Source organism: Leuresthes tenuis, unplaced genomic scaffold, assembly GCF_036924035.1.
Source record: "Leuresthes tenuis unplaced genomic scaffold, fLeuTen1.0.hap1 SCAF_1, whole genome shotgun sequence".
In the NCBI taxonomy this organism is placed as follows: Eukaryota; Metazoa; Chordata; class Actinopteri; order Atheriniformes; family Atherinopsidae; genus Leuresthes; species Leuresthes tenuis.
In genome coordinates this window covers 11,550,978-11,562,232 of record NW_027325355.1, presented here as the reverse complement: position 1 = coordinate 11,562,232, position 11,255 = coordinate 11,550,978, and positions in this window count along the sequence as shown.

The following is an 11,255-nucleotide window of genomic DNA, read 5'->3' as shown; positions in this document are numbered from 1 at the left end:
ACCAGGTACCATAGCTTTGGCAGAACTAACAATTAGCCACTTTAAATATGTTTTAAGGCTGTTAAAATGTTTTAATTTTACACTGATTAGGGTCAAATGTGGAACTAACAAATACAAAGAGTCTTCAAGGTCAGATTACAGTTTAAGTACAGACGGTTCACGCTTTGTTGTCCTCTGGTGGGACCATAAAGATGTGAAATGACAGCTGATCATCATGCTGATCTGTCATGTTCATGTTAGCTGCACCAAATAGAGAATTTAAAAAAAAAAGTATCACATACAGATATATTAATACTAACAGATTAAAAACAAGCCAAAAGTAACATAAAATCCCCAAAATACAAACTTCTACACTGCTATGTCTTTCTAGAAGTTTAAAGTGGAGAGTGAAACCTACTTTGAAGCTGACTCAGGTTGCTTCTTTCTGACCAGCAGCTGCAGCAGTTTCACCTCTGAAATCAATCTAAAGCAGTGTTTGTGCATGGAGTTTGTATTTTCTGTCAGTTTTGAACTGACAAAGGTGAAATGAGGACTCAGCTGATTGGAAACGTTTAGTTCATGATCCTTTTTAATGTGGTATAAACACAGCTTGAATGAATGCATGGACTTGATCTTTATCTGAGTGCATTTTAGATCAGACAGTTATTGCTCATTTAAATACAACTTATTCCTCAGAAGTTCATAAAACCATTCTTATCATCCAAGCTCTGCTTGAGCCACATTATTAACTGATATCATTCATCATAAAGCAATTCACTTTACATTTAGCATCCTACAGATGTAAATAATCTCTTCTCAAAGTGGTGCAGAGATGGTGGTTAGGTTGCTTGTTTGGTGGCTTCTGCAGCTTCGTGTTAACCTCGGCTCCCCATAGGACTGATGCTCACTTCAGACTGTGCAATGATTTCTGCACCAGACACGGGCAGAAACACCATATATACAAATGCATTTGGATAGTTCCAGACATGTGTAGTTATAGATATGTTTGGAAGCACACAGCAACACTCCCACATCAGCCAGCACGACAGAAACTGATGGAAAGTGGTGTCCTAAAACAGATGCCAGCTATAAAAGAGGGAAAGAAGACTGAACTCAGCCTTGAACAAGTTTAAGTTTGAACTTGCACAACACTGCTCAGAGTATTTAGTATTCAGGAGTATTTTACAGCAAAAATCAGCATTTAGCTACATGTCATTAAACTTGTTTAATAAGGGTTGTATCGCATCGCATTAAAAGGCAAAACAGTGGAAATTAGTTTCATTACAAACTCCTGATCCAGCCTCATTTCTTTCTGACTGTCCTGTCTTCTTTAAAGTGGTCCTGATCAATAGTTCTCCAGCTTTCTGAAGGAGTTTTTCTTTGGACATTTTCCGTCCAGTCCTGGTACCTGAGCATTTTCAGAGGAATGTGTTTTTAAGGTCACTTAACTCTGACCTATGAATGATTCAAGCAGGAAAAAAAGGCTCCTAACTCAAGGGATGAACCAGCAAAACCTGACACAGGACCTGAGAGATGCATCTGGACCTTCAGCTGATCCATCTACTGTTGGCCCAAGCCTCATCAGAAATGGTCTCCATGGAAGGGTGGCTGTCAAGAAGCCATTCTTAAGGAAGGGAAACAGGGAGAAAAGGCTGAGCTATGCCAAATGACACAAGAAGTGGACTGAAAATCAGTGGCAACAGGTCTTATGGAGGCATGAATCCTCCCCAGAGCCTGGACCTCAACATTATTGAAGCAGTGTGGGATCATCTGACAGAGAACGGAACAAAAGGCAGCCGACATCCAAAGAAGAGCTTTGGGATGTCCTTCAAGGAGCCTGGAGAACTATTCCTGAAGACTACTTAAAGAAATAACAGAATCCTGGCAAAACATTAAGGAATGAGGTGTGTTTTAAGACTTTTGACCACAGTACTTTATATAATCTGTATATTCCAAAAAGTTGAGAACTTTTGATTCTGCACAAGCTGGACATCCTCTGAGTGAGGAGTCACAGGAGCAGCAGAGACCTCTGACTGCTCGTTTAACAACAGGATATTTTCTTTGTTGGGTGTCTTGGAAACAGCAGAGACCTGGGATTGAGCGTTTTCTGAGCTCGGTGTTACAGTTTCTGGCCTGTTGGCGGCTTCCTCAGAACTTTCCTCTTTGCCTCTTTCAAAGGGAAATATGTAGAAACCCTTGGACTCATTCTCCAGAATCTCTTCATCTACTCTGTCACCCCACAGAAGTGCAGGAGAGGATATTTTGGTTTGACTCAAAAAGGACTTTTTAAGTAAGTGTTGTTTTTCAGGCGGTTTGTCTTTCAGGCTTTTATAAACTACAGTGATGTCATGTCCTTTGATGACATGTTTCCACTATGATGTCATGCAGAACTGTGAGGTCATAATCAGTGATGACATCACTTCTTGTGATGTCCTCACTGATCAGAATCAGCATGTAAATGATAAAGTGTCTTCCTGTGGATGTTCTCAGATATGTACAGTATGAACACTGTGATCCTTTCCCACATGTCCCAGCTGCTGCTGGAATAAAGTCCATTCCTCCTTTAAAAAGTTTAATGAGCTCTTCATGAAAACACTTCCAGCAGCACTTGTTGTTTCACAGCTTTCAGCAGATTTCACCACATCATTTCACTTTATTCCATTTTAAAAGACAGATCTTGGACTGATCTCAGGTCAGGATTTTGTCCTTCTAGCAGCAGCTTATCAGGACGCTGATTTTGTTGGACAGATGTTCATCAGTTTCCTGTGGATGTTCCTGCTTCCCAGAGGATGAATCCAGAGTGCACTGAGACTGAGGCAGGAGCAGGAAAACGTCCTAAATTCATGTGAAGTCGTTGTACCACATTACAGCTCAGAAACAGAACACATGCACAGTGAGGGCATGATGCTCAACACGTTTCTCAAAGCATTTACACAAGGACATTCATTATGTGCTGATAGTGATATGATTTCCTTCCCCTGACACTGAAATAACAATCATCTTTAAATGATTTCATGTCACTTTTAGATCCATCAGCTCCACGGTTTTATATCTCTACATGTTAAGTATAAGGCAGCTTTCACAGCGAGCTATGTGGCAAATATCTGGGAAACAACTGAGACTAACAGCCTGAAACATCCAGTTTCTACAAAGATAGCTCATATACACAGTTCTGTTGGAATGTTTCTGTACAGTCATCATGGACATTCATGTCATTTCCATTTAGTCATTTAGCAGATGCTTTGATCCAAAGTGACTCACAGGTGAGGAAACAACATCCCAGTGCAGTCAGGCATACCTCTCATTTCCCTGTATTTGTGTCCATCCTCCAGACTCCTGTGGATCCTTTTTACCTCACGCTAAAAAAGCCAATATCACAGACTGAGAAAAGTTAGATCATGAGAGAGAAAAAAACTCTTGAAACTTTCTGTGAACAAAGCAAGGAGGTCAATAAATAAGTCTACACCTCATTACAGTGGTTAATATTTCTGTCTGAATAAGTTTTTGTTTGCACCTGTGTGGTTGTGGACATATTTGATCTAAGGGAACTTCAGATTGAAACCTCGCCAGTGAAGAACTGAATGTAGCACAACGTGTTGGTGTAAAAGACCACTCTGATGCTTAGAAGTCCATACTCCCACCAACTAGTTTAAAGCTGAATGATCCTTTCAGATGAGAGATGAAACGTCTTCAAGAACCAAGAAGAAGAAGAAGTTGCCCTTATTCAGGCTCTTACCCACAAAGTGTCACCGTGAGGAGCCCCCTTTCCAATCAGTAAACCTTCTTCTAAAAAAGTAGCCCTGAACAGCTGCCTCCAGCTCCTCTGAGGGACACACCTGCTGAACTGGTCATTGACATTAGAATAAAAAGGCTGCAGACAGAGCAAAACTCCTGCATTGGAGATGAACCCTCTGTGTAATGCTTCTCACAGTTCATGAAAGAATATTATAAAATAACAATGATTTTAAGCATCTGTAATTATACTGGGGCAGCTGCTTATCTGAAGTGTTGCATATGTCACTGTGATCTATGTTATTAATGTCCAAACACATGTGAGCTGTGTTTAGATTTAGCCAAAAGCTGAAGTGGAGAAGAAGATCTTGGAATAAAGAAAGAGGAAAGGATGATGCACAGTTTTTACAGTAATGAATGACACACAGTGGTTCTAACGGTGCCCTGGAGCTGTTCACATCTGGTCTTAACATGATCAGAAAAGTGATTTAAGTACATCTGTGAACACGTTCAACAAGGATTCAGCTGCTCCTTTCTCCACCTCTCAGCCAAATTTGATAGTTCTTGTGATGAGAGATTTCAACTCGTGTAACCTCTCCCAGGAACTGACGAGCTCCAAACAGCTGGTGACATGCGCCATGCAGGACAGCAACACACTGGACCACTTCTACTCCACCATAAAACCCTCATACCGCTCCATCCCCCACGCTGCCCTTGGACACTCCGACCACTGCATCATACAGATGGTCCCCACATACAGGCAGCAACTGAGAAGGGCCAAACCATCCAGGACTACAGCAAGGAGGTGGACTCCAGAGGCAAGGGACATGCTTCAGGACTGCATGGAGTCTACTGACTGGGAGTCACTGAGGGGCCCTGAGGATGACAACGGCAGCTTTTCTGACACTGTATGTTCCTGCATCAGCTTCTGTGAGCAGGTCTGCCTCCCAACCAAAACCATCACAAGGCACAATAACCAAAAGCCCTGGTTCTCCAAGCAGCTCAGAGAGCTCAGGCGCCGGAAAGAGCAGGCGTACAGAGAGGGTGACATGGACACATTCAGGCTGGCCAGACAGGGCCTCAAGAAGGCCATCAAAAATGCTAAAGAGGACTATAGAGCCAGACTGGAGAGTGATTCAGGCACCAACGACCCTGCAGTTGTGTGGAGTCCCCTCAGAACCATCACAAACCACAAAGGTAGAAGCCCTGTGGTCGTCCCCTCCCCCGGACTAGCTGACGATGTCAACACCTTCTACACAAGGTTTGAGACCCCCTGCTGCTCCATTGTCTCCAATCCCCCCACCCCCTCTCTCTCTCTCTCTCTCACAGGCACTGAGAGCTCACCGCCACCCACTTCTCATCCCCTTATCACATATGTGTATGATGAAATAGTTTTTAACGTATTCTGTGTGTAAATTCTCCCAGAAAGGTAGTATCATATGATATGGCAGGTTGTGTGTGTTTTTCTGTCACTTTACTCAAAGAAAGTTAATGCCTTAGCATGCATGAGGTGTTCTTATTGTACCCCAACTCCTTGGAACACAGTAAACACCTCACCTATGAATACATTAAGAAACTGTGAAAATACAGTTCTTGATCAGCAAACCTAATGCATCTGAAATATGTTAGATTAAGATTTACCTTAATAGGACATATCAAATCAAAATATTCTCACACGGGGGAAATCTTCCTCTTCCTAGCTGGCTCCATCCTCTTACCTATCCTTCTCTCCTCACTCTCCCTAATCTCAAAACTATCTCTCTCTCACTTAACTCCCCAAACTATCTCCAAACTACATAAACGCTATCCAAACTCGAGTATCCAAACTATCAAAACTCAAAAAGTGAACTGACTGCAACTCTCCATAAAAAAAAACACATTTTAAATGGAGACTGAGGGGTTTCTACGCTTGGCATATAAATCTGACAAAATCTGAAGCGTTTACGGAAGCAGTCACGTGGTTGGGACGGGTAGTCAGGTTGCGGACGTCATCATTTTCGGCTCCTCCCCTAAATTAAGTAAACCGTCTCCTCCATTACTCCAAACACGCTTCGAAGCCTCAGCACATTTCAGAACATCACTACAGGAAGCTGCATGCAGGTGAGTCCAGAAAAGAATACATGTAGCGGTCAAACATTTGCAGAAATGTCTTCAAAGTGCTTTGTGTCATTGGTTTGATTCCTGCACCTGGACACGGGCAGTCAGAACATGTACTAAAGAGTAAAAAAGTTCAAATAACCTGGCTGCTATACACAGTTAGCATGTCCTGCTAATGCTAATGCTAATGCTAATGCTAATGGTCTGCAAACCGTTGTACTCAAAGCAGAAACCAGAAACACAACATCAACTATAGATTTCAATAAGCCGGTCAGATGGACAAATAAAATGGAGCTTTATCCTTCTACCTGTGTGTTAAACACATTTTCCACTAAAGCTGCAGTTTTCTAAACTTTTTTCTGTAGTTTTAAAAAATTTAAAAAAATTTGATAATCAATGTAAAATTTAGAATTGTTCTTTCCGGACTTATCTGGGTATCATTTGGCTTTTTGATAAAACTGTGGAGTGAAAACATGTGATATGATGTGTTTAATGTGTTTTAGTGTTTAAAATCTTAAAATGGGATTTAATTATGGTCTATATAAATGCTTCAATTACATTAAGAGTTTATGTTGTTTGAAGAGGAGTCATAGCATTATAATATAGATTTGTCAGTGATCCAGGAAAGTATCACAGGAGCAGTAGAAATATACAGTTCAGTATCAGTGTCTGAATTCTCAGATTTACACTCACAAGCCCATTAAAAGACAGTCTGACTGTCCTCTTCAGAAGTGTCTCATGAAAGCTTCATTTTTCAGTTTCCTTTACATATCCAATATTTTCTTTTATCCACTTATCAAAAAGGACTGACCGCATGATAAAAAGGTTGTACATGTCTTTACTCATAAAGTCCACCTGCCAACATCTGGAGTTAAAATGGAGCTAAAATGATCCTTATTAGGAGGATCTGTGCAACTTTTAGGAGCTGATACTCTGATCTGACCACAACACAAGATCACTTTTTACTCTTTAACTGGACACATAAGTTTACCAGTTAAGATAATTTCAGAATTAATATAAAGGAGATTGTAGGTTATTAAAACACTCCTTTATATTTAAATGACGGCCTCAGAATGGTCCACTTCATGTTGTTCTTCAGAGTGTCTCAGATCAGTCAGACAGCTCCTGCTGACATGCTGTTCGCCACACAGAACTAGATCATTCCCCCACTGAAACATCACATCTTCTCAGTTTCAAGCCTCAGGCCAGACTGAAGCTCCCTGAGTGCTGAACCGTGGGCTTCAGAGTTTAACCTGTGACAAATCTGAGATTACTCTGTTACTTTTGTGGATCCATGACAGCTTCTGGAAATGAGAACAAATTTAGAAATAGAGAAAATCTGAACTTCAGGCTTTGGGATGATATTGGGACCCTTTCCTCAAACAGTATCATTGTCTTAATGTAGTAAAATGATTTAAGTTGATCATGTTACACTGACTCAGATGAGATTTATGGGCTATTGCACACAGTGGGTGTCATTCTACAGAGTATATTATACATTTATTAAAAAAAATCTTCTGAATTTGATCAAAAAGCTCCAAATATTTTGATCTGTGACCTCAGTGGGTCTTTAAAGAACCAGTTTAAAGTTCACAGGAATTTAAATTAAAACCACGGTAATAAGTTTAATTAAATGTGACTAGATGGTTAAAAATTGTCCACAAAGGTTTTCAAGAGAAGAAGAAAAGTGGGTGTGATTTAACATGCTGCACGCCACAGCTGGATCTTATTGTATGTACTGACAGTTGCAGACAGAGTCCATCAGTCGGAGGACCAGGACCAGAATGGAGCAGCAGAACCAGGATCCAAACCCCTCCACTAAGAACAGAGCCGGTTCATCCTCTGGTTCCACCGGGCTACAGGTCAGTGTGGAGGACATTAAAGACACGAGGACGAGTGTCGAGGCTCTGTGTATCGTCCGCTTGTTCTGCTTTTCCATCAAATGTGGAAAAAGTGTCAGCAAAGTATTTCCTGGTTTCATCTACCCTCTCTGATACAGATGTGCTTAGACTGAAAATATGCTGCAGGCTGAATGATCTGCTGGAAGAAACTCAGTGGCCAGATTGTTGTTGTGGGACATTTTCTAGCTCTCAGTCTTCAGATTTGAGAGGTTCAGGAGCTTATATTCATTGTTTGTGTTTAAAGTCTCTGGATTACATGAATTAAACCTGGTGGTGGTAATACTTCTGGGTCTTTAATGGTTAGATGACAGGTTTGTAGATCTCTCTACCTCAGGGTAAAGAGTTGTTTTAGAGCGAAACAAAGGTTGAGTTAAAACTGTTTCCCTGATAGCTGTTGAGCTCAATGGCTGCAGACCTCTGGGTTGTAATCTGGAACAAAGCGTTAGTGTAATGAATGTCATGTATTACCACCACTGTTACTTTTATTCATTTAAACCAGTGGTCATCAACCTTTTTCAGTCCAACCTCTACATGGTGTTTAACTGAACAACTTGGACAAGACTGTGCTTCATTCTATCATTTAGAAATATTGTAGCACAAGTTCCTTTTCAGAATTTCATCATGATAAAAAATAATTAGTGAAAGAGCAAAAAGCAAGAGTTTACTGCTTAAAAACCTGAACGTGTGTAGAACACATCAGAGCACAGTGTTGACAGCTGAGGGCACTTATAAACACACTCTCAGCATCTCAGCACGTTTGATCTGAGATATTGAGACCTGTGGCTCGGTCTATACACGTCCAGTTAGAATATGTTGGTTAGCTTAGAGAAATCTTTTCTGTGAACTTTCAAAAGGATCTAATCCTTCTTCCTCTCTGTCATTGCAGAAACATATAGCCCAAGAGGGCTCCAGATGTCACTCCTGTAAACACTGTGGGAAAGTTTTCAAAAGATCATCACATCTGAGGTATCATCAGAGGCTTCACACTGGAAAGAAACCATATAGCTGTGGTCAGTGTGGGGCAGCTTTCACTACATCTTCCTATCTTAAGATACACCAACGTATTCACACAGGAGAGAAACCTTACAACTGTAGTCAGTGTGGAGCAGCATTCACAACATCTTCCTATCTTAAGATACACCAACGTATTCACACAGGAGAGAAACCATACAGCTGTAGTCAGTGTGGAGCAGCATTCACAACATCTTCCTATCTTAAGAAACACCAACGTATTCACACAGCAGAGAAACCATACAGCTGTGGTCAGTGTGGAGCAGCTTTCACTCAATTATCTCACCTAAAGACTCACCAACGTATTCACACAGGAGAGAAACCATACAGCTGTGGTCAGTGTGGAGCAGCTTTCACTCAATTATGTCACCTAAAGGCTCACCAACGTATTCACACAGGAGAGAAACCATACAGCTGTGGTCAGTGTGGGGCAGCTTTCACTCAATTATCTGGTCTAAAGACACACCAACGTATTCACACAGGAGAGAAACCATACAGCTGTAGTCAGTGTGGAGCAGCTTTCACTCAATTATCTGGTCTAAAGACACACCAACGTATTCACACAGGAGAGAAACCTTACAGCTGTGGTCAGTGTAGAGCAGGTTTTGCTCAATTATCCAGTCTAAAGACACACCAACATACTCACACTGCGGATAAATTATTGGTTTAAACCAACAATATATTTTACGGCAGATAAGAAAACATTCACCTGGGAGCAGCAACAGGAACTACAAATCAGAAGAATTTCCCTTGTTCAGATTAAAAATCTTCTTTGTGGATTACCACCTTCTCTTGTCAGGACTTTTGTTCTGAATGTTCTGTGGGTAGCACATGTTTGAAGAGTCATTGAAAATGCTTTATAATTTGTTGGGATAGTTGGGAACTATGGACGGATCTCCCACCGTTCAAGATAAATATGGCATCAGTTGTGAGTTGATAGACAGAACAATATCAGTGCCTTGAGATGACATTGTTTTAATTTGGCGCTATATGAATAAAACTGAATTGAATTGAAAATGCAATCTTTTTTAAAGTAGATACACTTTTTATTCTATTATACTGAAAATATATGTTTTGTTTAAAGTTAAAATTCACAAAGTAGCTTTGCACCAGCTGTGGGTATGTTTGTAAACATACAACATCTTTAGAAGCAATATATCATTTCAGTTTGATGTAAAGTCTAGCTTTACACTTGTTTGTATTTCATTGTTCTGCATTTTATTAAAGGTCAGATGTCAACATTTCTCATGCGTTTCATCTTCTTGCTACAGAGATATTTAAAAAAAATTGTGTTTGGTTCTAATCTTTGTGCTAATCTTTCCCAAAGAATTTTTAACGCTGTCTGAAAAAGGTTTGGAGTTGTTCCCTGTACTTTCCAGACAGCTGTTTGATTGTCATGACTAAAGCTGAAAGTTAAGGCTGTTCCAACACTAAAAGGACACGAAGCTCAACTTCAAGCTGTGAAACTATGTCAAATGTCTGTTGTGTTGGTGTCAAGAAAATTCTCTCAAAATGAGGCTCAGAGTCGCTGGAGACAATACCAAACATTTATTCTCACAGCAAGGAGTCTGCATGACATATCAAGAAGCTGACACAGATTTGTCTGAGTTAAAAAACAAAACAATGATGCTATCACTATTTAGTTTCCACTTTGTTTTTTCTGTACATTTCTGTATATAACAGTGCTGAGCCTGAGTGAGATGGAGATTTCAATTTCCCAGAGGCAACCTCCCAAAGGGATCAATAAAGTCATCCATCCATCCTACAAGAACACTGGCCACACAAGGTTATGCGACATTCAGTCAAACAAGGATTAGACTGAAGTTAAAATAAGATAGATAGGACTCTCAGCACACAGTGTCTCTTGACCCTGCAGCATCTCACAAGTGGTACTTCCTTTTTGTCATAATATAACTTCATGATTTTTTTTTAACATATCTCTCCTGTTTATAATAGAAAAGAGGGTGTAAATTCACAGTAGAGTCATATATACACATGCATTTTCTTGTATATCTTCTACGTCATTGTCATTGTTAAACAGTTTGTTATGTTGTCCTCTGTTTGTTCTTGGCTCTCAGTCTCCATGTTGCTGATCCTGGATCTGCTGAGATGTCCCAGGTCATTGTTGGCTTTGATCCTCATACATTTCTTTTTGTCCTGAGAAAGAAGAAGTTCCAAAAAGAGAAACAGGGACTGCTTTTGAATTTGACACAGCCTATATCATGTCAGCGTTCATTTGGGTCTGCCGTTTTTCATTTAGTTTCAGACTTGTTATTGGATTCAAATGTTGATGAGTTTATGTGACAGATAGGCTCCAGTCCCCCTGAAACCATGTAAAGCAAATGGAAGGATGGATAGTTTGTGGCACCTTTATTCATTCATTCCACTTCGGTATTGAAATATTTTTGTTCCATTCATTGTAAAGTTATCCTGAAGATAGCAGGCAGGATTTGAACCAGCTCTTGCACCACTGGCAAGTTATGGTCTCTGTGAGGGGGTGAGCTGGTTCGTTGCGCAATTATTGATGAATGTAAT